Raw genomic sequence first — 25,466 nt, forward strand, 5'->3', positions numbered from 1 at the left:
ACAGATTTTGTAATACGTTCCTATGTTGGAGTCACTTGAATATTAGTAGACAATACTTGAAAATATCATGACCCAATCTACCCTTGCTTTCCCCTCTAGTCTAATATGTAAGCTAGCTTCCTTGCCTGTTGTCTCATCTCTTTCTATCAGCATTACTAGGGCACCAATACACAATGCATGGTTTGTAAGCATTAGAAGTAACAAGGAGCTTGTAGAAATTCAGAACCATTAAAAAAGTAATTGCAAATCAAGAAGTACTACTTTAGAAATGTATCACTTTGATACCATATAAGTAGCTGAAAAAATGCTTGAAAAGTCAAAGCCCTCCACAATTATTTTGAGAAAATTTTAAGCACCTTTAAAAATCTTATTTTATTAGCATTTATTAATTATATAAAACAACGTGTTGTGTTATATATTTTCATATATGTATATAATGTACTTCAATCACACTAACAAACAATAGCCTTTCTTGCCCCAACTTCCTCTGAGCCTCTTCCATTCTGTCCTTAGAACAATTCAGAGGTGAATCTCAGAAAGTATAGTATGAATAATTGTCAGATGATTCCGGTATCCCATCAAGGTTAAAATTCACTAACCTAAAAGTAATCATAGATACAGACGCAAAGAAAGAAGCTGACTATTTTTTTCTCCCTGCATCTAGCTGTCACTGCAAGCCATGGGGTCTAGTCTGGCTTAGCAATTATATCACATTTGGTGTCCAGATTTCTAAAATAGGTCCTGCCAGAAATAATGTGGAACTTTTGATTTCATATTGGCTCTCATAATTTGTGGTTTTGTCCTCAGGATTCTTTCTGTCAGGAAGAATAGATGACATGAAACAAGTTTCAAGGATTCCCGTATCTCTTCTGGTAGTTCAGCTGCCCACCATTGCTAAGGTGAAGTGTGGACACTTTTAGCTTGAATACAAAGAATCCTTTAAAGATACGCATATGTTGAAAATTTGGATGAAAAATTTTTTTCAGAGGTAGGAAATTTGGAAGTGGACCTATGAATATACCAATGCACTGATGTATTTGGTGGTGGCATTATTGGGAAGCAGTGGAAAGCAGACAGCAGTAGAGCTTAGTTGGAAGATCACAGAAGGCAGACCTTGGAAGGGTCTATCTTGTTTCCAGACCTCTCATGCGCTCTCTTTCTCCCCCTCACTCCCTTTCTCTGTGTGTGTTTCTGTCTCTCTCCTTCCCTTTCAATCTCCCTCTCTCTCCCTTCCTCTCTCTCATATATATATATATATATATATATATATATATATATATATATATATGTATACACACACATATATATATATATATGAATATGCCTCCCTGCCCTCCTTGCTTTCCTTGCCTTCCTCCTCCCTTCTACAGTTCTACAAGATAAGCAGCTTTCCTTGTCCAGGTTCTTTCACCACATTATTTCTGCCTTGTGTCACTCCTAAAACCTATGGAGACATCTAATCAAAGACTTAAATCTGTGAAACCATGTACCCAAATAAATGCTGGTTCCAGTTGTATTTCTCAGATATTTTGTCATAAAATCATGACTAATAAAGATTTTCATGCTCATGAAAATAGAAACATCCATGCGTGCAACAAATAAAAGAAAACACCTTATTATAAAAGGAAGCTTCAGATCAAGAGCACCAGAGAGGTTAAAAACCCCACAGAAAGACCAACAGAGTCAACTAACCTGGACTCTTGGGGTCTCTCAGAGACTAAACCACTAACCAAAGAGCATACATGGATGGCTCCTAGCCTCACACATACATATGTAGAATATGCCCAGCTCAGTCTTCATGTGAGTCCCCCAAAACTGGATAGGAGGTTGTCCCTAACGCTGTTGCCTGTTTTTGGATCCGGTTCCCCTAACTAGGCTGCCTTGTGTGGCCTCAGTGGGAAAGGATATGCCTAGTCCTGCAGATACTTGATGTGCTAGACTCTCAAAGGAGAATGTGAAGGATGGTGAAGGGACTGTGTGAAGGGAGATATGAGGGGGGCAGCAATCAGGATGTAAAGTGAATTAAATAACTAATTAATTAAATGGGGAAAAAGTGAAGCTTCAAATGGTCTATGTTCTCCATTTCTCTCTTTCAACCCTAGAACAATTCAGAAGATATAAACTGATAGATATTCCATACTAGATTTTACCTGTTAAGCTCAGTGGAATGAATTCTATGCCACCTCTCAATATTGTACATGAAACTTTCTGAACAGTGGTTTGAGTTAATCCTTACTTCATACAATGAATCATCAATAAAAAAAAATAGAACACTAATTCCATAATGTTATCATCAAAATAGAAAAAAGTTCACTCCATAGAGTTGGTTTTACTATACCAATAAAGGACAAGCATTTATCTAAGTCAGACACTACAATTGATGGTTATAAACTACTGTAATAATGAAGACCAAATTGAATTATCTTCAGCCATGATTAAATAGCATAGAAGATTTTTAATAAACCCAAACTCATTTTACTTTGTCGGAAATAGTTTGGATTAAGTTAGCTAGCTGAATGGTGAAAGAATGCTAAAGGCCTTTCAATAAGTCAGCGAAATAGGAATGAAGTACAGGGATGGCCAAATACATGTATAGACGAGTGAAAAGATGGAGAGTTATAGAAATAAGTTGTAGCGTCTACAGAAGACAGAACCTTTCGGGTACATTCAAAGGATAGGACAGGTCTGTTTGGGCTAGAAATATGTACTCAAGATTAATAATAACAATTACTGTCAGCCATCATTTTCTGAACATCTTCTGTGTGCCAGGCACTAAAGAACTTTGTAGGGCCGACAGTTTTTAAAGTAGCCTAAGGCATAAAATGCATTCATACTTTGCTCAAGAAATTTATGGCATTAGAATTTAAATAAATGTTTATCAAAATTTTTAAATGTAGGATTCCTTTACTTTGTACATTATTGCATTCAATTAACATTAATGGTTTTGAATATTAGAGTGGAGGAGAAGAGAACACATGTCCCTTCATGTATGAGATTGTTTCTCTTCCTGAAAAAAATCATTTCCACCCATAGACACAGTTTATAAGATTTCACAGTTTCCTGACCTCTAAATCCACATGAAAGTCTACACTATGAAACATGTCCACAAAGACTTAAAAGCAGTAAGGAGAAATAGAAAAAGAGAAAGGCTGATAAGAAAATGCCAGGAAATAGTTTACAAAGAGTGTCTAAAACGTGCTCTGTTTAGAACAAATATATTTTTGGAATTCTGTTCTCTTAAAATTCTCTTTTTAAATTAACATATTACATGCATATATTTGCATAATTGCAAATTAATGTTTAAACATTCCTACCAGCCAAAATATAACTGAAGCAGGGAGAGAATATGCACCTTGCCAGTTAGACTTCTCCAGTGTCATAGTCATTGTCTGCTCAATTCAATACCATGCTGTGCCTGAAAAACTGTGTCTGGGCACATCTCTATCAACCACAGGTTGTTTTCCACTTGTAAGATCATGCTCTCATCACACAGTCTCCACATTAATCAAGCATGTTTTATTAGAGTGGAATGAGTTTCTTAATGAAAAATTTCTTAATATAATGCTTTTTAAATGGGCTAGTATCTACTGCCCTACATTTCCTCTTGATTGTTTTTGAAGCAATGACATGCCATACATAAAGACATTTTATAATATCTCCTGCATTACACAGTGCAGTGTCTTTCCTGGATCTTGCATGTATGTTGTACCATGCATATAATATTCTGTGGCTTCTCTTTCATATGGGAATATGGATTTTAGTTCCTGTGTGCTCCTTTACATAGAGGCCAGAGGTCAACAGGATGTCTCTTCCCCCATTGCTTTCCACCATATTTTTGTTACAGTCTTTCACTAAATCTAGATTCTTCTGTCTCCACTGCCCAAACACTGAGATCATAGGTGGAAGCTAACTTGGGCAACTTTTTACATAGGTTGTTGGGAATAGAACTCCAGTTCTTATGTGTGCAAAGAAACATCTCACAGCTCCTGGTTTCTCTTATATGCATTCTATTTAAATGGCTTTTCTTAACTCATTCTATCTCCACCTTTTCCTTTAAGAACAACTTGCATTTCTTCTTTAATCTGGTGCTCTCTGAATTATTTTCACTTATATTTGAAAACATATTGCTTTGGCATGATCTCCTTAGCACTTATAGATAGCAAGGAAGTGAGGTGACCCTTAGTGACTGTTGGAAATGTAGACCATCAGAAACAATATAGACATCAGAATGAGACAAAGTTCATCTGAGATTTTGGAATTATGGTTCATAAAATTGGGAGATGCCATGATTACTGACACTTCTTTGATTTTAATTTTTTATATTATCAAAAGACATTTGTGGAATTCTGAGAAAACAGTGGCATAGACAGCCCTAGGGATCTGTCTCCATATCTAGACAATGACATAGGCAGAATCTGTAAGCTAAGAATAGGTGTGTGAGAATTCTAAGCTTATTGAAGGTTTGCATCTTCTAAGAGAAGGAAGACTTGGATGACAAATTATGCTTAATTTTGGTTAATTTCATCTTTTTCCTAGTAGCCACTGCCCATGTGTTCCAGCTGTGTGCTTACTCCTTGCAGGAGCCATGAAACCAAAAAGCATTCTTTTTTCCAAATATCAGCAATTTATGCATTGTTCATGAATTGCTGCTTCTGGCCAGAGTGGTACAGAAGGAGAGGTCAGCAATCAGTGTTGTTACCCTTTCCCCCATTGTTGTAGGCCCCTCTTCTAGCTGACATGACTGCTAGACAATCTGAAGAATTGCTGTGTGTCCTTAATGTTTTGAACTAAAATGAAATTACACCATTCTCTGCATCCCTTTCCTCCTCCAATCCCTCCAAGATACTGTCCCTTGAAAATATCCCATGTCCCCCCCACTCTCAAACTGACATCCTATTGCAACTGATTATTGTTTTAAGCTCATGTGTGTGTGTGTGAGAGAGAGAGAGTGTGTGTGTGAATGTGTCCACTCACAGATATACATATAAATATAACCTGATTATTGTCTTTTTTGTTTTTTGTGTGTATATGGTTTCAAGGTTGACCACTCTTCAATTGGCTCAGGAAACATCATGGAAGAAGGGGAGGAAAAATTGTAACAGCTGGAATACCAGAAAGTCTCCCATTAAATAGTTTCTTTACCAATGGCTACATAACCAAGACAGGAACAGTGCAATATCTGTAGACATGTTAACATTGAATGGAGAAAAATATTTAGGATGCCACAACTAAACAACAAACTGCAGACAACTTATGACAGCTAGGAAAGGAACTGGTATTTTCTAGCGATGCCCACCAACCATTATTGGGGTTTCATATATATATATATACATATATATATATATATATATATATATATATATCTTAGTTAGAGTTTTACTGTTGTGAACAGACACCATGACCAAGTCAACTCTTATAAGGACAACATTTAATTGGGGCTAGCTTACAGGTTCAGAGGTTCAGTTCATTATCATCAAGTCAGGAACATGGCAATATCCAGGCAGGCTTAGTTTTAGAAGAGCTGAGAGTCCTACATCTTCATCTGAAGTCTACTAGCAAAATAATAGCTTCCAGGCAGCTACAGTGAAGGTCTTAAAGCCCACAACCACATTGACACACATACTCCTAAAGGGCCAGTCCTACTGCAACGGGGCCACACCTTCTAATTGCAACACTCTCTGTGCTGACCATACAAACCGTTATTGCTTTACATCCAGCTCACTAGTCCCCTCCAAGTCACCCCCTCCCACAATCTTTCCCACATCTTCCTATCCCTTCTTCTCTGAGTGGCTGGGCTTTTCCTGGGTATCCCCCTATCCTGGTACTTCAAATCTCTGAGAGGCTAGGTGCCTTCTCTCCCAATGAGACTAGACAAGGCAGCCCAGCTATGTGAACATATCCTACATACAGGCAACCGTTTTGGGGAATAGCCACAACTACAGTTGTTCATGAGTGACATGACTACCAAGCTGCATATATGTTACATATGTGTGATGAAAAAATAGCTTCTGTGATCAAAGCTAAACACAGTCTATGGGTGAAACATAACTAGTTAGAAGCTTGACGACATTTTCATTGAATAAAATGAAAGCAATTCATTGCATCCTCATATTTATGACCTCTCTAGTTATGCGACCTTGGTCAGGTTTCACAATACTAAGGACAAACATTCTCACCAGAAACAGGCATTCTGCTATTGCTCCAGTAAAAAATTCTTACATGGCAAGTTAAAAAAATAAGTAAATAAAATAAGCATTGAGTTAAGAATACAGTGTATGAACATCAATGAAGTTCTAAAAAGACTTAAAAGGAAACAAAAAGATATTTCTGGTATTGAACATAAAATAACTGAAATGTAAATCTCACTGTAATTATTCACAAACTAGAGCAGAAGAGTCAGGAAATTTCAGGAGCTACAAATCACTGACACATTTGGTCAAAGTTGTCCAAGTCTGCTGAAATTCCAAAGCCTATCATTGAATGGCAGTAAAAGAAGTTATGGTAAATTCCACAACTGCACAATAAGGCAACTGGTCAACAACATAAAGTTTATTGCACCCTATAGACCCTGGGCCTGAAGATTTCCAACCCACCAGGAAAGATATAGGTAGCCATTTGAGAAAACCCTGGGAATTCCAAAATCCAAATCAACCTTCTGTTCTTGCTGTGACCACAATGAGTGATCCTGGTTTCTGGGAAAAGAGAATGGTGAGGGGAGGGACAAGTGCAATGTAGTATACATGCTATTCCTTTCATTTCAAAGCTTCCATGTGTAACATGGAATGTTAAAATTCATATGAATTTTGGTCTGGTATTGGCCTAAAACACAAACACACAAACAAACAAACACACACAAACACACACACACACACACACACTACACACACACACACACACACCTTGCAGAATTCCATGTAATGTAGCAGCATTGGTCTATGAATCACATTATGAGTAGCAAAAGTAAATGGAAAAGGCCTAGCCTTACAAGGCCAACTAATAAAATTATAATGACCCTACTTTCTATACTGGAAAATGGTGCAGCTATTAGTATTATGTGAAGATTAAGCAGACTAATATATAATATGTGCTTACACAGAATAATAATGTGGTAAATACAGAAAAAGTTTAACTTGACTCTTATATTTCTATCTCTGCCAGCTCCTTTGATAGCCAATCCGATGACTCAGACAAACAGGATGTTGAATTGCACAGGTCTACAGGATTATACTTAATAGTGTTTCTATCTTGGTACATTTTGTCTTCTTAGAGACAGGCCAAGTCTGTACCTGTAAATATACTTCATTTTTTTTCTGTTTATGGCTGACTATCTCACAGTAAGATGCCTCTATTTTATCAGAGAACATTAGTATATTGTCTTAGATGTCTAAGCCTCATGCCCTAAGTTAGTTTACTTTAACAGTACATTGCTAAACTGTCAGTTTTGACTATCAGTCTAGACCAGTTTTGTCTCCTACATAAATATTCTTCTTATGTACACAATCCCATAGGTTGTAATTGAGCAAAATGTGAGATCAGGCTACATGTAACCGTCTTAGTTGGGATTACTCTCCTTCTGGCACCAGCACCATCGTTTTGCTATTCTCATAACTGTCACCACTCTCACCATCACCATCCTTCTCAAGGCTAAAGTATAATTGTATTTGATTGGATGTAAGTGAAGCTTCCTGGTATATGCATTTTGTGATACACTGCAATTCTGTTCCTGCTATCTATTGGTGAGTGGGCTAAAACCCTTCAAACAATCTAAGGAGATTAGACAAATACACACTAGCGGTGTACCAGAAAACTCCCCATAGCTTGATCCTGATGATAAAGAATTATCACTAACACCAGAAAAACTCAGTGACTGGACCAAATATGGCTCTCACAGGAATGGTTTCCATTAAGGACCATAAAGTAGGGAGAAATGGGAGAGAAAATCTGTAGTATATCTTCCTCTCACAAGCATAGGGTGAACTAGGAAGGAAAAACAATGTCTGCCTTGAGTAATAAGGTGATCTGCTCAAACTTGCTACTGAATTGGTATCAAGCTTAGATATTATTTGAAATTATAATCATACCTGACATATGCAGTCCTAGAATGAACACATTGAGTCTTTCCAGCCTGAGATAGCCTCCTCCTCTTCCTCCTCCTCCTTCTTCATTTCCTCCTCCACCTCTTCCTCCTCTCCATTTTTCTTCTTCTTCTTCTTCTTCTTCTTCTTCTTCTTCTTCTTCTTCTTCTTCTTCTTCTTCTTCTTCTTCTTCTTCTTCTTCTTCTTCTTCTTCGTCGTCGTCTGCTGCTCCTCCTCCTCCTCCTCCTCCTCCTCCTCCTCCTCCTCCTCCTCCTCCTCCTCCTCCTTCTTCTTCTTCTTCTTCTTCTTCTTCTTCTTCTTCTTCTTCTTCTTCTTCTTCTTCTTCTTCTTCTTCGTCGTCTGCTGCTGCTCCTGCTCCTTCTCCTTCTCCTCCTCCTCCTCCTCCTCCTCCTCCTCCTCCTCCTTCTTCTTCTTCTTCTTCTTCTTCTTCTTCTTCTTCTTCTTCTTCTCCTTCTTCTTCTTCTTCTTCTTTCCTTCTTCTTCTTCATCCTCCTCCTTATATAGTAAAAAGACTGACAGAGAATGCCCAACTTCCTCTTTTTCTTTCTGACAGGTAAGTGGTCTTCCTTGGGTCATGGTTTCAATGTTTTAGTACAAAAATAGAGTAGCCTCACCTGAAGGGCCAATATAGAAGAAGAGTGTATTCAAAAGTAACCTTTTTTAAATTTTATCTTATATTTGAAAGTATCTTGGCTGCATATATGTCTTTATCACAAACATACTGTAACCACAAAGGACAAAAAATAGCATTGATTCCCCATGAAAATGCAGTTACAGAGAGTTGTGTGTTGCTGTATATGTACTGGGAATTATATCCAGGTCCTCAGAAAGAGCACCCAGTGCTCTTAATCACTGAACTATCTCTCCAGCCCCATATTCAAGGGTCCTAGCTAGTAAAACCATTAAATATTAAAGAAATTTTGGTGGTAGTATAGCATACTAGCAATAGACAGCAATACCTTAGTCAACTGCTCACTGAGAAACAGTCTTAAGAATCAGAAATCCAAGTATTTGGTCATTCATTCACAGATTCATGTATGTATGTTTTTATTCATTTATGCATACAAGCATTTATCTATTCCTGGGTTAATTTGCATAGTGGCCTCCCAAGATCTATTTGAATGCATAAGTACAGGAATTCATTTATTCATCCATGCACAAAGTTATTTATTCATGCATCCATGAAACTTTGATTCACTCTTTCAATCATAGATTCTTAAAAGTACTCATTAATCTGTGCAGAAAATTGCCTTTTCAAACTTACCATACAAAAAAAGCATTGGATTAATCTGTGTGTAGAATGAAGATTATTCCCTGACCTAGCAGACTGCACACATAGGAAGGAAGGAAAGATAAAACATGACTTTCAAAATTCTAAATATTATACCAATACAAAACATGGGCTGCATGTAAAGTTGGGGAGAAATTCACAGGCAAAGAAGGTTTATGTCCATTTGAAGCAGGTATGTGAAGCCATCACTCAAGAGAACATAGTCCTTAACTAGGATGTAGATAGATGTTGGGAACCAGGAGTGTGTTGGCTAATTTTATGTCAAAATGACACAGGTTAGAGTCAACTGGAAATAGGGAACCTCAGTAGAGAAACTGCTGCCACCTGGCCTTTGGGCAAGCCTGTACTGCATTTTCTTGTCTGATGATTAATATGTGAGGGCCCAACTTGCTATGGGAGGTGCCACCCATGGGCCAGCGATTCTGGGTACTACAGGAAAGCAAAGTGAGCAAGCCTCGAGAGCAAACCAATAAACAGCACCCTTCATGGCCTCTATATCAATTCTTGTCTCTAAATTCCTGCCCTTCCTGAGTTCTTTTCCTCACTTCCATCAGTGAGGCACTTTTAGCTGGAGACATAAGATGAAATAAACACTTCAGTTTTCTCCAAGTTGATTTTGCTGGGGGCATTTTATCACACTAATAAAAACCCTAACTAAGACAATGAATAAAGACGTAGAGGAGAGTATGTTGAGGAATAACTGAATTATTACATGATTGGAAAAAGGAAAATAGTCAGGCACTTAAGGCTAAAAACAGTTTGGAAGGCAGATGGAAGCCTTTTTCATAAAAGACCTAGGACACCAAATTATGATACTTCAAGCTGGTTGTGTAGACAAACAAGCTTCTGAAAGACTTTGGAGAGAAACTGTGCTATCAAAAATGAGCTGAAGGCATCCCTTGAGGAAGTGCCTCAGCAGTTAAGAGCAATTGCAGCTGTGCAGAAGACCAATTTCAGCTTCCATCACCTATATGATAGCATCCAACCTTTTTAAATTTAGTGCCAAGGGTTGAATGACATCTTCTGATCTCCACAGGCACCAGGCATGCATGTGGTGAACATGTCTAGATACAGGCAAAACACTCACAAACATGTAATATAATATAATAAATATAATATAATAATAATAGTGTGCTGATGGAATTCTATGTAAGTAGTCAGACGTAAGAAAATAAGGGTGAACTGATGTGAAGAGGGGGGCAGAGGAAGAAGAAAGGGAGAAGGAAGAAGGCAGGGGAGTGGTGGAAATAAGAGATTGAATTCAACAATGGTTAGAAAGAAAAAAGAGGAACCCGCTTCTTGGAGGTTTCTAATCTTACGTGTCCATGAATAGGATGCCATTTGGACTTAATGAGGATGCAACAAAGAGGGATTGGGCTGGAAAGAAGAAATGAAGCTTGCTACTCTGTAATGACCTTGAAAGCAGAGGTGAGTAACTTTGGGCTCACCATGAACTACCCGTGAGCTCCTTCTTTCTAACCACCCTTGAGCTGTACCCCTCAGCCTCAGTTTCTCTCAATTCTTTGGAGCAACCAGGCCTCTGGCAACCAGAGAGAGGGACAGGATGGTACAGTGGGGAGAGTTAAATTACCCCAACGTGACCTCTGTACATTGCCTGCTTCAAGCACCTCATTTTCTGATGCTTCTCAGCCTTGGCCGGAGCTAATGAACCTCAGAGAACAAAGCTGTCTTTTGTTTGTTTGTCATTTTGAGGTTTTTCCGGTTGATTACGATCTATGCCAGCAGGAGGATATAAAATCACCAGCAATTCTTAGCCGAGGATCACAGGGCATTTTTATCCCCTTCTGAGAGAATGCTGAAGTTAATGTAAAAAACGCTGTCCTAACCACTTTAGATGAGAGAAACTGTTAAAAGGATTTTTTTTTCTGTATTCATTTTTCTTCTCATGTGAACTGTTATTCCCCCTCCTTTTAGCATTTTCTGCTTTGTTTCACACCCCCTGTAAATCAGGTGCCTTTTTAAAAAGAGCAAAATTTGAATTCCTTCTTACAGACAAAAACTACACATGACTCTCATTCTCCATGAGCCCAAAGGAAACAAGAAGAAAAAACAATCTGCTATGTGGCACCACTTTGAGGTTTGCCCTCATCAAGCCATGGTCTCTCTTTCCCACAGACCATTTTTGATACCCACCCCCAATCTCTATTTTACACCTAATCTCCGTCTTTGAGACTTCTCACTCTTCTTGGAAAGAATTCTGCCTTAGCAGCTTCAGTCTTCTGGGGGAATATAATTATCTAAACTGGCATGGATCCAGAACTCAGCTCCCCCATGAAAATGATTCCTTATTAAAGATTAAGTGGTAACAAGTATGTCAACAGCACTCCCAGCTCTAGAATAATTCTGAGCAAATAAGAAATGGCAACAGTTCCTATTTTCTATCTGGAAACTCCCTCTGGGCCTCTTTGTACCCCAGGTGGCACAGAGTTCTCTAATTTGTTCAGGTGTTGGATCATGGGAGCCAGTAGACAGGTGATGGGGACAGCAGCTTTATCTACAGTGAGGATTCAGGGGATGCAAGCCAGGGAAGCAGCTGGTTTTGAGGCAGCCTTGTGGGGCTGGCTTTTCCAGGGATGCTGAGCCAGGCCACTAGGCCTGCTCAATCCAGGCCTCCTTCCTGTTTCCTGTAGCCTCTGACTTGGCTGACATGGCAACACTGCCCTCTTCTGGGATAGCACAGTCATCACACTTCACCTGAGTTTCCCATGTCCAAGGACAATGGCTGGCAGCATAACCGGGAGCAGAAAGGAAGTATGCGGTCAGTTCTTTTGTGGCTAGAATGTCAAGAGTCCCCATCTGTGATATCTGCCACAGCCCAAGCTTTTGGAATCGGACAGACAGCCCTGCTATGTATTTATTATGTGACCCTGGGCATGCTTTACCTTTCTAAAACTCAGAACAAAGAGAGAGTCACTATGGTGCATAAAAATCGAGGTTTTGCTTCTTAGCCAGGGTGATCATACCTTCACCTTTTCTCAGGATTTCTAAGTTTATACTAGCTACGTTAGTGTAATTATTAACAATACCTTATTTGTTCTTAAATGGCCCCCTTTTCTTTATTACAGTGATAGTCTTTCTATGGTTATGTGTTTGTCCTATCCTACTACCCACTCTCCCTAGGTAGCTCAGGCTAGCCTAGAATTCTCTTTGAAGCCAGAGATGACCTTGGAGTGCCAGAATCTCCTACCCTTACCTTCTGTGCCCTGGGATAACAGGCAACACACCTTCTTTGTGCTGGGCTGGAGTAACCACCCATGTTCTATGCATACTAGACACTCACACTACCAACTAAGGGATATCCCAAGCTCTTTTTTTTTTTTTAAAGAGCAGTATGAAGATGGATAGACAGCTCAGTGGTGAGAACTGGCTGTGTTTCCAGAGGACACGGGTTCCATACCAAGCACCCACATGGTGACTCATAACTGTCTGTCACTCTTCTCACCGGAGATCTAAACCCTCTTCTGACCTCGGGAGGCACCAGACACAGATGTGGTACATAGACGTGCATATTCAGGCAACTCATGCATACATATAAAATAAAAATAAAGGAAAAATTTAAAAGACATTCCTTTCCATTCTGGGAGTCTACCTGGTTGCTAGCTTCCCTCCCTGCACTCAGCAAAGAAAGCATATGACACCGTTAGGAAAAGTCTAAAAATGCTACACAAGGTACTAGAGCAACTGTAGAGGGAGCCTGAGCAAACGTCTCCTCAGCACAAGAGCCATGCTAACATTTGCTTGGCCCCCCTGTAGACTGCAGCAAGGCTCACAAACAAAGAGTGTGAAAAGGCAGTATGAGATAGAAGTGAAGAACTGGTCTCATTGTAAATGAGTATCAACTACCCACAGTTGAAAACCTAAGAAAAAAAAGATAATATTAAAACATATAAAAGCACAAACTGTGTGAATATATGTATTGCCTCCAAGTCTGAGAAATGTAGGGAATTAAGGAAATATCTGCTAATGTGGTAGCTCAAATCATTGACAATGGCTAAATTTTGTTACATTGACATCCCTGAGGGGAAGCTGGCACCAATGCCAGGGTAGCAGCTGATATGCATGTCTATTTACATAAATTTGCATTGGCCTGGTGTTGAAATATAAATGCTGATATTAAAGAAAGTCATTTTCTCCCAGATTAAGGCATCTTAATATAGTACAGCCACAAAGATCCATACTTGTATTTGCATGACCTTGAATGAGTGATGATCTCATTGTATTGTTTCCTTATCCAGAAATGGAACCAATAATAGAACTCGCCAAAGAAGGTTGGTGCAAGGATTAAATGAGCTAATGTGAGTGAGAGATTTAGAGCATGGCCTGGCTTATTAAGCTCTCAGGTGTTAGTGACTATTATTATCTCAGAACTTGCCCATTGCCCGTCACCATCAACCCCAGTTACACAGCCTCTACTTTTTTTTCCTTCTGAAAATCATGAAAGTTGGGTATTTAGAGCTAGGAGGGATCTCAGAACATCTAATCTGTCACTTTCAAACTTATTTTATTTCTTTTAAAATAACCATGGAACACTTTTGGAAAATGAAAGCTTACATGGAAACCCAGCATGAAGAACTGTGGAGTATTGTAGTTAAGGAAATGGGCTCAGCAGACAGACAGGCCTGATTTCCAGCCCTGACAAAACTGCTTATTAGCCTTCTGACTCGGGGCAAATGATTTACCTTGGCTTTAAGCCTCTGTTTCATAAAGTGTAAAATGGCAATAGTTGCTGTAAATATTTCATAAGGTTGCTGTAGAGCTCAATAACTTCACACTTATTGAGTGTTTAGTGCAATCGCTGGCACATTATAAGGACCCAATAATTACACTAACTCTTGAGATTTTAATCAGTGAAGTATATACAAGCAGAAGCACTCTGGTGTAAGTAGGCAAGAAAGTTACAAGTTCACAGGGGCTCCAGGGCCTGCTAAACCTATTAAAAGCTTCTGGTAGAAGACAACATTTGGAAACCAAGATTCAAGATGCTCTTGTCCCTACTCACATATTACATAATTAGTACTTTCTTCTGCCCATTGCCAGGGTTCTAATTATCTTTGTTATTTGCTGTTTATGGTGACTTTCCTTTCCTGTGAAGCCAACTTCTTTGAGTTCAATGTCTTTTCCTGGGCAAACTAAGCTGAACAAGACAGGATGGCATCTGCTGCAATTGGTTCCCAATGGGATGAAAGTGTCCTGAACTTGTCCTTCTGATATCGCCTGCTGTCTTCCTGTGCTTTCCGTAGCCAGAGGGAGGATGAGTCACTTTGTTAAAAATAAAAACACTACCATTTTCTTTCTTTGTCCATGATCACAGCAGGATGGCACTGACACAAATCCCAAGCAGTCAGGGACAACCAGGGGACAGCCCACTAAGCTGGCCCATCATAGTGTCACTATCACCTTTGTTCAGCTAAAACAAAGGGAGCCATGCTTACTGTGGATGGGATCTAGGAACACAAGGATCTGAGTTGCATTAGCACAGTCATCGAAGTAGCCAAGATTCAGAAGAACAAAAATTGTGATAAGCCCCAAGTTTCTTGGAAGCTATAGGAGTTGGTTTATAGCCCATCAGATGATGCCCTCCAATTCATGTAGCCAAGACCAGCAAATGCAGAATAATTTGTGAATGCTCACAGTCATCTATAGGATGGAACACAGGGCCCCCAATGGAGGAGCTAGAGAAAGTACCCAAGGAGCTAAAGGGGTCTGCAACCTTATAGGTGGAACAACAATATGAACTAACCAGTACCCCCCAGAGCTCCTGTCTCTAGCTGCATATGTAGCAAAAGATGGACTAGTTGGCCATCATTGGGAAGAGAAGCCCCTTGATCTTGCAAACTTTATATGCCTCAGTATAGGGGAATGCCAGGGCCAAGAAGTGGGAGTGTGTGGGTAGGGGAGCAGGGCGGGGGAGGGTATAGGGAAATGTAAATAAAGAAAATACCTAATAAAAGGAGAGAGAGAGAGAGAGAGAGAGAGAGAGAGAGAGAGAGAGAGAGAGAGAGAGAGAGAGAAAGCAAGACATAAATCCAGAGCTCTTGTCTGTCATAATTCCAATTACTAGAGCCACTACTGTCCATATCACATTGGATTATTATTCCTGAAATCATGCTAAATGTTTTCTATTAATTTTCTCATTCAATCATCACCATTATTCTATGTAGTAGGCATTGTTCTTTTCTACATTTTGGAAATGAAAAACCTGAAATCTAGAGAAAAGTTATTGGCCTATGCTCATGTAGAAGGTATGTGGTGAAGTTACATGAAATAAGTTCATTTGAATACAGAGCCCAGAGTTTCAAGCACTAAATCATCAATCAATGTTGGGACCCACCAAGAGTGTGTTTATTCCATGATGTGTGTGGTAACAGAGCAGGACCATGGCTTTGATGCTAAATCTTCAGATCTTGGTGCATGATAAGAAATAAGCAGCCACAGATATACAGTTCATGTGTGACATTCACGGTGCTTCCTCTAAGGACATGCCATCCGTTCACATGAACTGGTGCCTGTCATGTTAGTATGGTCAGGAACTACTTCCTATGGCAGTTGTGGAGTGGCATCTTTTTATGCTTCATCAGATACTGTCTATACACCTAATTTATGCTGAGGCTAGTGGCAGGGAATCAATGGCACAAGTCTTACTTCTACTGCAGTTTTGGAAAACTTTTCCATATTAGCTGACTTCCTTTTAATCAGCATAAGCAAACCAGATGAGTCTCATGATCCACTAAGAATTTGATTTTCCAACAGCATGAAACCAGGTTTCTCAATACCAGAAGCATTTCAGGTGGGGGATCCTTTATTGTCAGAATCTGTCCTGTTCCTTGAATGAATCTTTGCAGAGTCTTCATCTTCATCCTCTTAGATTTCAGGAGCTCTTCTCCTGCTGTGACAAGTGAAAGTATCTCCAAACATTGTCAATATCTCCTGGGACCAGAATAAAAATCTCTATCATGAATCACCCAGGTTAGGTTCCTCACTTTCTCTGGGCTCTCACCTGTAAAAGGAGGGAGTTGCTCTATTTGGCCAGGATGACTGGGTCATGAAGCCTTCAGCTACGATCTTTCTCTGCCTGTGTGTGGGTGGAGGTAATGATCAGTTAAGAGAATTGGTGCTGAGTGCTTTGATGCAGGTATGCACCTGTCAGATTGTATTGCTTGCATGAAGGGCAGCATGGGGGTGTAAAGGGAATATTATCTTCACTATAATGCTAAAATCTCACAAGTCATGTTTGTAACAAAAGGAAAATCAGACAAGCCTCATTTCAAACCACCCCTCAGTACCAGGTGTATGGACACCAAGCTCTGTGCCTTCATTTCCAGGATCAGTACCCTACTTAACTCTGTGATAGATGAGAGATGGGCAGCCAGATAGACATACAAAGACATAATAGGTAGATGAGATGGATAAATAGACATCAGATGTGTATATAGATGCTTAGGCAGAGATAAACAAAGATCTCAATTAGGTATATTCACTAAGAACGAGACAATGCAAGGATGAATAGACACATGGATAGATGGATAGACAGATTTTAAATAAATTTTCATTCTTTCTCTACATAAATTGTTAAATGTACTTATTATAAATAATATTATCTTGATAGTAACTGAATTAATTGTAAATGCCAGAAATTCTAGCTTCCAATATCAGTGATGATTTCTGTGATGAGAGTAGAGAACTTGGCTCTATACTTCTCAGCCACATGGCCATGAACTTCTCTATTGGCATGTGTATAAGATGCCTCCTACCTCCACCTCAGATGCTCTTCTTATGCTTTCCTTGGAAATTATGTTTTTATGAGAAAATCTTAATTCATATAGATTGCATGCATCATTGGCCAAATTGTCTGCTTTGCCATCTCTCTATATGCCCCTTACCTTATCTGTACTCAATTGAGTGTATAAATAAAACATCCTATATCCCTACTGCCCATCTTACAATAATACATAGGCAACATCTATCCACGCTCATACTGAATATTCTGATATACCATAAATACAAGAAAAACAAACTATGTAAAAGGAGGAGAATTATTTTTGAGTTTCTCTTACGTACCTGATCTCAGATTTTCTTGGCAGAATAGAACACTCTGCCCAAATGCAAGCTCATCAAGGGTACACAACAATGCTTAAGCACCTAAGGCTCAGGAAATATTGTAGATTGGGGATGGGAGATTGTAAGAGCTAGAATGCCCAAATGTGAGCTAAATAAGGATAACACCAATGAACAAATCAAAAGATGTGGTCAGAAGGAAGCTCATGGAGCCTGCATTTTAGGCAAATGGAGAAAGCTTGAAACTGGAACAGAAGAGGTGACCATGCCCTGGAAAGAGAAAACTAATCTATTGTCCATTGTCAAATGGTCATTTTTGAAAACATATGTACAGGAAGTATTTATGTATTAAATAGGTAATATTTAGCAATACACATATATACACGTATGCATATAATTTCAATGAATGGGAAAATAGGCCATGAATTTGAAGGGAGTTTGGAGTAAAAAGGGAAAAAGAAAAATATTGCAATTAAATTATTATATCAAATCTTTTTAAATTAAGTTAAACTGCACAAGAGCTGGGGACACAGCTCAGTGGAAGTGCAGTTACCTGGTATGTGAACAGTCTTGGGTTCAACTCCCCTAGAAAAGGAAAGTTGTTATAACATGTTACCCAAAATAGGTGCTATTTTTGTTGAAGCATGTGTGGTGGTGGTACAGGAGATAAAATTAGATCCAAAGAGTCCCATCCCACCCACTCTGTCCCTTCTTATACTTCTCAACTTTTTATTTTCTCTCTCCTACCCCAACATCACTTTTGGGTATTATTTATATCTTGAGTCACTGAAAAAGTACAATTACAGAGAAAGGAAAAGAGATACCAAATTGGCTTTTCAGGTAAAGGTATGTGCTATCCAATGACCTATGTATAGTTCCTAGAACCCACAGTTTGGAAAGACAGGACAGTTATGAACTCCTGAAACTTGTCATTTGACCTTCACTTTTATGTTATGGCACAGCACACACACACACACACACACACACACACACACACACACACACACACACGAGTAAATAATATAATCTGTCTAATGAAAGCTAGTGTTCAGTGTAGAGTTCTTGCTGATTCTAGAGTGGAGCCCAGTTGTGGGTCCTAAACAAAACCAAGTCAGAAACAGCTATGACTCCAGCTTGAGGACCTGACACATCACTCTGCTTACTTTTGGAGACAATGGCACATACACACAGACACAGATCTCCACATAAGTAAAAATTAGTATATTTACAATTATCCAGGAAAAATATTAACTACGTAAATATTTAAGGAATGAAGGAAAAATGGAGGGAGGGAGGGAGGGAGGGAGGGAGGGAGGGAGGGAGGGAGGGAGGGAGGGCAGATAGATAGATGAAGGATAGATGGGGAGAAGAAGGCAGTCAGTGAGGTTGACACATGCAGTGTTAGAGTACAGTGAGGAGTGAATGTGGTCACAGTACATTGTATACACCTATAATATTTTCAATTATTTTTAGATTTATTTATTATGCATAAGTACACTGTAGCTGTCTTCAGACGCACCAGAAAAGGGTGTCAGATCTTATTATGGGTGTTTGTGAGCCACCATGTGGTTACTGGGATTTGAACTCTGGACCTTCAAAAGAGCACTCTGTGCTCTTACCCGCTGAGCCATCTCGCCAGCCCGATATTTTCAGTTTTCAACTAAAATAAAAAATATTGAAAAAAAAATCCTGAACTTTAAAAAAAAATTCAAAATCCCATAAATTGCCAAATGAACACTCAAAAGAAAGGGAAATGATTTGGATAATTTAAGTCTAGCCAACATCTGCCGCTGGCTGGCTGTGAGATCTCTGTCCAGGCATTTCCCTTTTTGTGCCTCAGTTTCCCTTTTCTAATGCAGGAGAGATGGAGTAAAATTTGGAGGTCCAAACTATGACAGTACTCATAGGACGGCCTGGATTTTATTGTTGTAGTAATATTCTCTTTTCTCTTTCCTTACTGTTTCATCTCTTCCTCCCTGAAGAAATACAGGGTCCAGGGGAGTCCACTGTCATAATGTCACATGACAGGACACCAGCAGCAAGCACAGCAAGATTTGATGAGATTTCTGTGTCAACTCAGGTCCCTAACACTGTAATCAAATGTCCACATGCTATGATCAGCAATGATGAGCAGGACAAAGAAATCCAAAGTAGAGATGGCTCTGGGTCTCCATGTCTGGCTCAGACAGATGGAAGCACAATGCTGTGGCTCTGTTCCAGGCAATTAAAAGAAATATCAGTGTCTATTTGCCAACTAATTACAAAACACCATTCAAATATCATCCAGCCAGAACCTGCTGCTGCTCCTCACAGGACCCTGATGCATTCAGTTATCCTTTGAGTCTTTTCATTACTCAGTTCATATTGGATGAGCATCTTGGAACTTCTCTTGGCATCCATGTGGCTGTGGTTGAGACCTGATTCCTCCTGATGCTCTTTTATCCTACATTTATATACTCATTTTCCCTCTGCTGCTGTTTCATCTCAAAACTTCCAACTTCTTATATTTCTATGCATCAGAGGAAGAACCCATCTTTGAAATCCCTCTGGATGATGTTAGATAACTTCTCTGAGCCTTGGATTTGACAGCTATTATTGACATCTTGGTCAAGTTCTTACATTTGTGAGATAATTAAATTACAGTGTGCATTTTAAAATACATTACAAATTACAGAATGATCATTCAAATGTTAGTGGGTTTTGTGGTCTAAACAGCTATTTACGTTTCCAAAGCCCTTTCATCTCTGCAATCATTTCTCAAATTGGGTGCCAGGGAAATCTATTCCCATGAAATTATAATGAGAGTGCTCTAGGGGGAAACAAACATTTTAAAAGACTCAATAAAATTGAATTTTCAATTATGCAAATATGTTTATGCAGACCTTCTCAGTGCCTTTAAGCTAGGAATGTCATCTGCCCACAGAAACTTGAGGTTTTTTGCTTGTTTCTTCCAGATAGTACATATTTCAATTTCCTGGAACAATTTTAGCAGGAAGTAAAATTTCGGAACTATTGATTCATATCAATGTGTATCAAAGGAAGTACATCATAATGTATTATAATGGCTAATCTATAACTAGAAAAAATACAATCAGGAGAGCAAAAAGGCCAACACACATGAAAATTAAGTCACCTTGGTTTCTCTCTCTCTCTCTCTCTCTCTCTCTCTCTCTCTCTCTGTGTGTGTGTGTGTGTGTGTGTGTGTGTGTGTGTGCTTCTTTTACAAAATTACCTGAGAAAATTCTAGAAATTCAAATTCTTACCCTTCCTCGAAACTGAAGGAAACCAAAACAATGGATTCAGTAATTTTTGTTTTCATAAGCAAATTAAAGCAAATTTTATTGTATACCAAGATTTCTGATTGGTTGACTCTAAATCATTGATTTAGTTACTTATCATTATTAAAATCTGAAAATTATGTAAGTCCACATTTGATCAGTCAGGTGGAAGATTACACCACATATTAGCCATGGCAACTAATGTTAAATATTCCATTTCATCCAGCAGATATTAGCTGCACATCCAACACCCTACATACACAGACATACATGTGTGGCCTCCAAGGCCTCCTTTTCTGGGATGTGGTGACCTTCAGACAAATAAGACTAACGAAGAATCAATGTCCTCATTGAAGAGTCACTTCACTGAAAAAAATCTTTATCATTGTTTAAGGACAATTAAATGGCAGGAGATAATCTGGGTACCTGTTATGTAAGAAGAACTCATAAACAATAGTTATCTTTTCAGTTCTATAACTACCTACTCTCTGGTGTAATCTTTGGTGAGCTGGAGGCATTACAAAGTAAAGAAGACAGCATGAGCACACCTCACAGAACTCAGGGTCTGGCTCGTGTTAGTAAGCAGAAATGATCATGATGAAGAGTAACATACCTGGCTGGGAAATTTGTGGTTGTACAGCACCTAAGAATATGGCCAACAGTAGGATGTGAGGAGCTGTGTAGGCTGTAGGAACAAACAGTGCCTTAAGCAAAAATACAGATCATGAGAGCAAAAGTGAGAATCCTGAATCTGAGGAACCTGGAAGTGTCTCAGATTAACAAGAATTTCCTCTTATGTTTGGGGTAAAATGAGGAGTTTGGTGAGGGCTTGATCGTCAGAAGTAAAACCCATTTTGAGGGACATGGGAAGATTGTTAACGGAAGAGTAGTATGTTTAGATGAACATTCTACAGCTTGTTCTGACTACTATACAATAGGGGCAAGTGAGGAACAGTCATGGAAATAATGCTTCCTTAGGAGGACAGAGGAGGGACATGGAGGAAAGTCTCTGCAACCTTATTTACTGAATTTTGATTCACACTCTTACAATGAATATTTAGTTTTACCTCTTACCGTGCATTACTGGATTTTGTTTTATAACACAAAATGGTTCCATAGTAGACTGAGTACTTTGACCTAATCATAGAGGTTTCCTTACTGGGCTTAAGTCTCTCTTGAATATGATATATGCTGCTATGTAAATTTCTATATTATGTTCTTGCTAATAATTGATTTTGCTTCTCATTTGATCCACAGCATAAATCGATGAATGAGGCCAAAAAGTAGTGGATGTTCTAAAAGAATGTACTACAAAACACACCCACACACCCACACACACACAGAAGATTCTATTCCTTTATCATGGTGTCTGATCCTTTCACAGGACATCAAGGTTGGGTTGTAAGCTTTGAACTTGGTAACATTATCAGTTCCTAGTAGATTTCCTGGAACAAATTATACAGTAGACATTGACTGAATAATACTTTTTTTTTCATTTTCAGAGCTATTTGTGATCTTGTCAGAATTGGTGGTATTTCATATATGAGTGGAATCATGTGAAATCTACTAATTTGTCTACACATAGGGATTCCAGTCCAACTACACGAAAGCTTACCTTGACATTTAAATCAGAATCTGTTGTTGTCATAATCACTTTAGAAAACTGTAGAACAGTGGCTCTCAACCTCCCTAATGCTTCAACTCTTTTTTTTTATTATTAATAGATTTTTTAAGTCATATGGAGTGTAGATCTAGTGTGTACTTTTTTTTCATTTTTTATTAGATATTTTCTTTATTTACATTTCAAATGCTATCTGGAAAGTTCCCTATACCCTCCTGCTGCCTGGCTGCCCTACCCACCCACTCCCATTAGATATTTTCTTCATTTACATTTCAAATGTTATCCCTTTCCTAGTTTTTCCTTCGAATATCCCCTCTCCCCTCTGCCCCTACCCCAGCTCCACAGTCTGCCCACTCTTGCTTCCTGGCCCTGGCATTTCCCTATACCGCAGCATAGAATCTTCACAGGACCAAGGGGCCTCTTCTCCCATTGATGACTAGACCATTTTCCACTACATATGAAGCTAGAGCCATAAGTCCCACCATGTGTTTTCTTTGATTGGTGGTTTAGTCCCAGGGAGTTATGGGGGGGGGTACGAGTTAGTTTATATTGATGTTCCCCTTATGGGGCTGCAAATCCCTTCAGCTCATTAAGTACTTTCTCTAGCTCCTTCATTGGGGATGCTGTACTCAATCCAAAGGGTGGCTGTGAGCATCCACTTCTGTATTTGTCAGGCACTGTCAGAACCTCTCATGAGACAGCTATATCAGGCTCTTGTCAGCAAGTTCTTGTTGCCATCCACAATGGTGTCTGGGTTTGGTGGTTGTTTATAGGATGGATCCCCAGGTGGGGCAGTCTCTGGATGGTCAATCCTTCAGTCTCTGCTCCATACTTTATCTCTGTAACTCCTTCCATGGATGTTTTATTCCCCCTTCTAAGAAGGATGAACACTTTGATCTTCCTTCTTTTTGAGTTTCATGTGTTTTGCAAATTGTATCTTGGGTATTCTGAACTTCTGGGTATTCTGGGCTAATATCCACTTATCAGTGAGTGCATATTAAGTGAGTTCTTTTGTGATTGGGTTACTTCACTTAGGATGATATCCTCCAGATCCATCCATTTGGCTAAGAATTTCATAAATTCATTGTTTTTAATAACTGTGTAGTACTCCATTGTACAAATGTACCACATTTTCTGTATCCATGCCTCTGTTGAGGGACATCTGAGTTCTTTTCAGCTTCTGACTATTATAAATAAGGCTGCTATGAATATAGTGGATCATGTGTCCTTATTACAAGTTGGAACATCTTCTGGGTATATTGCTGGATCTTCAGTAGAACTATGTCCAATTTTCTGAGGAATTGCCAAACTGATTTCCAAAGGGTTTGTAACAGCTTGCAATCCTACCAGCAATGGAAGAGTGTTCCTCTTTCTCCACATCCTTACCAGCATCTGCTGTCACCTGAGTTTTTGATCTTAACCATTCTTACTGGTGTGAGATAGAATCTCAGGGTTGTTTTGATTTGCATTTCCATGATGATCAAGGATGTTGAATATCTTTTCAGGTGCTTCTCAGTCATTCGGTATTCCTCAGTTGAGAATTCTTTATTTATCTCTGTACCCTATTTTTAAATAGGGTTATTTGGTTTTCTGGAGTCTAACTTCTTGAGTTCTTTATACATATTGGATATTAGCCCCCTATCAGATTCAGGATTGGTAAAGATCTTTTCCCAATCTATTGGTTGCCTTTTTGTCTTATTCTGTTAATAAGCTTTGCCTTACAGAAGCTTTCCAATGCTTCAACTCTTTAAAGCAGTTCTTCATGTTGTGGTGACCACTGGCCACAAAATTATTTTTGTTGCTACTTCATCAATGTAATCTTGCTACTGTTATGAATCATAATGAAAACATTTGATATATGACCCATGTGCAAGGGTCACTTGATCCCCCAAAGGGGTTGTGACCCACAGATTGAGGTCCACTGTTGTACAAGTTTCATTCAAACTAAACCATCTTAAAGTTTTATAATTCTATCCTTAGTCCCCTTTCTAGCAGTGGATGGATTGAGAGAATAGATTTCTTTTTACCACCCATGAACGTTGACTGCATTATGTCCCCCAATTCTTCATTGTTAACACTCTTCTATGATTCCCTTTCTTCAGTCATCTCCTTAATCCTGAAATAGGATGAAAGCTTCATTTATAAATTTCTACAGTAACCCCAAGTTTTTAATGGGTGCCATGATTTGATTGATTGCTCTTTAGCCCAAAGAATCTTCTTTTGATGAAAATGTTGCAATATAAAATAATAATAATAATTTCAAACAATCTTTTGACTAAGCAGACACTCAGAGGCTCATGGTGACTCGTATCTGGAGTTTCATCACTGAGGAAACAGAGACAGACTGTAATGTACACTATAGAGCATCCTGGGCTGTATATAGCAAGGCCCTTTCTCAAAACTCCAAGGACTGAGAATATTGATCTTTGGTACAGTGCTTTTCTAGCAGGTCTTGTCATAGTTTAACATTGTGACAAAATACCAAGACAAAAGAATTTTGAGAGAGGGTGAGTTTATTTCAGCTCAAGGTTTCTAGTTAAAAGGCATCATGACAAGGGAATTAAGACAACACAGGCTTCAAGAAGCTAGTGACATCATGTCTACAGTGATAAGAGAAAAGCAGTACATGTGTGCATGCTAGTGTTCGGCTCACATTTTACACTTTATTTACAACATGTTCCCTTGTCCAAGGAATGGTACTGTCCAGCATGGAAAGCCCTTCCTATGCCAGCTAATATAATGAAGAAAATCCCTCACAGGTTCCCAAGAAAGTTGCAAGAGGAAGCAATCTGGCTATGTGCTTTCCTACAAATGGTTTTTGCTTTTCTACAAATCTTTCTACCTCTCTGAATCACCTAGTTTTTCTCAAATCAAGTGACGTTATCTCTCAGTTCACTGGATCACACGTCTAGCATCTAATATTAAAGAGAAATCTATAAAATCTTAATGAGTGTTAATCTTCACACTAAAAGAGTGATCCACAACTTACACACAACTTATAACACTGCAGAAGTCAACCTTTGACATCTTGTAGGAATTCTTAAACTCTCTTCTCATTCCCTGGCAAGAAGATTCTGAAAAGTGTAGTAGCAGTCCATGAACTC

This window comes from Mus caroli, unplaced genomic scaffold (genome assembly GCF_978045245.1).
Source record: "Mus caroli unplaced genomic scaffold, Mus_caroli_1 scaffold_6, whole genome shotgun sequence".
NCBI classification, from domain to species: domain Eukaryota; kingdom Metazoa; phylum Chordata; class Mammalia; order Rodentia; family Muridae; genus Mus; species Mus caroli.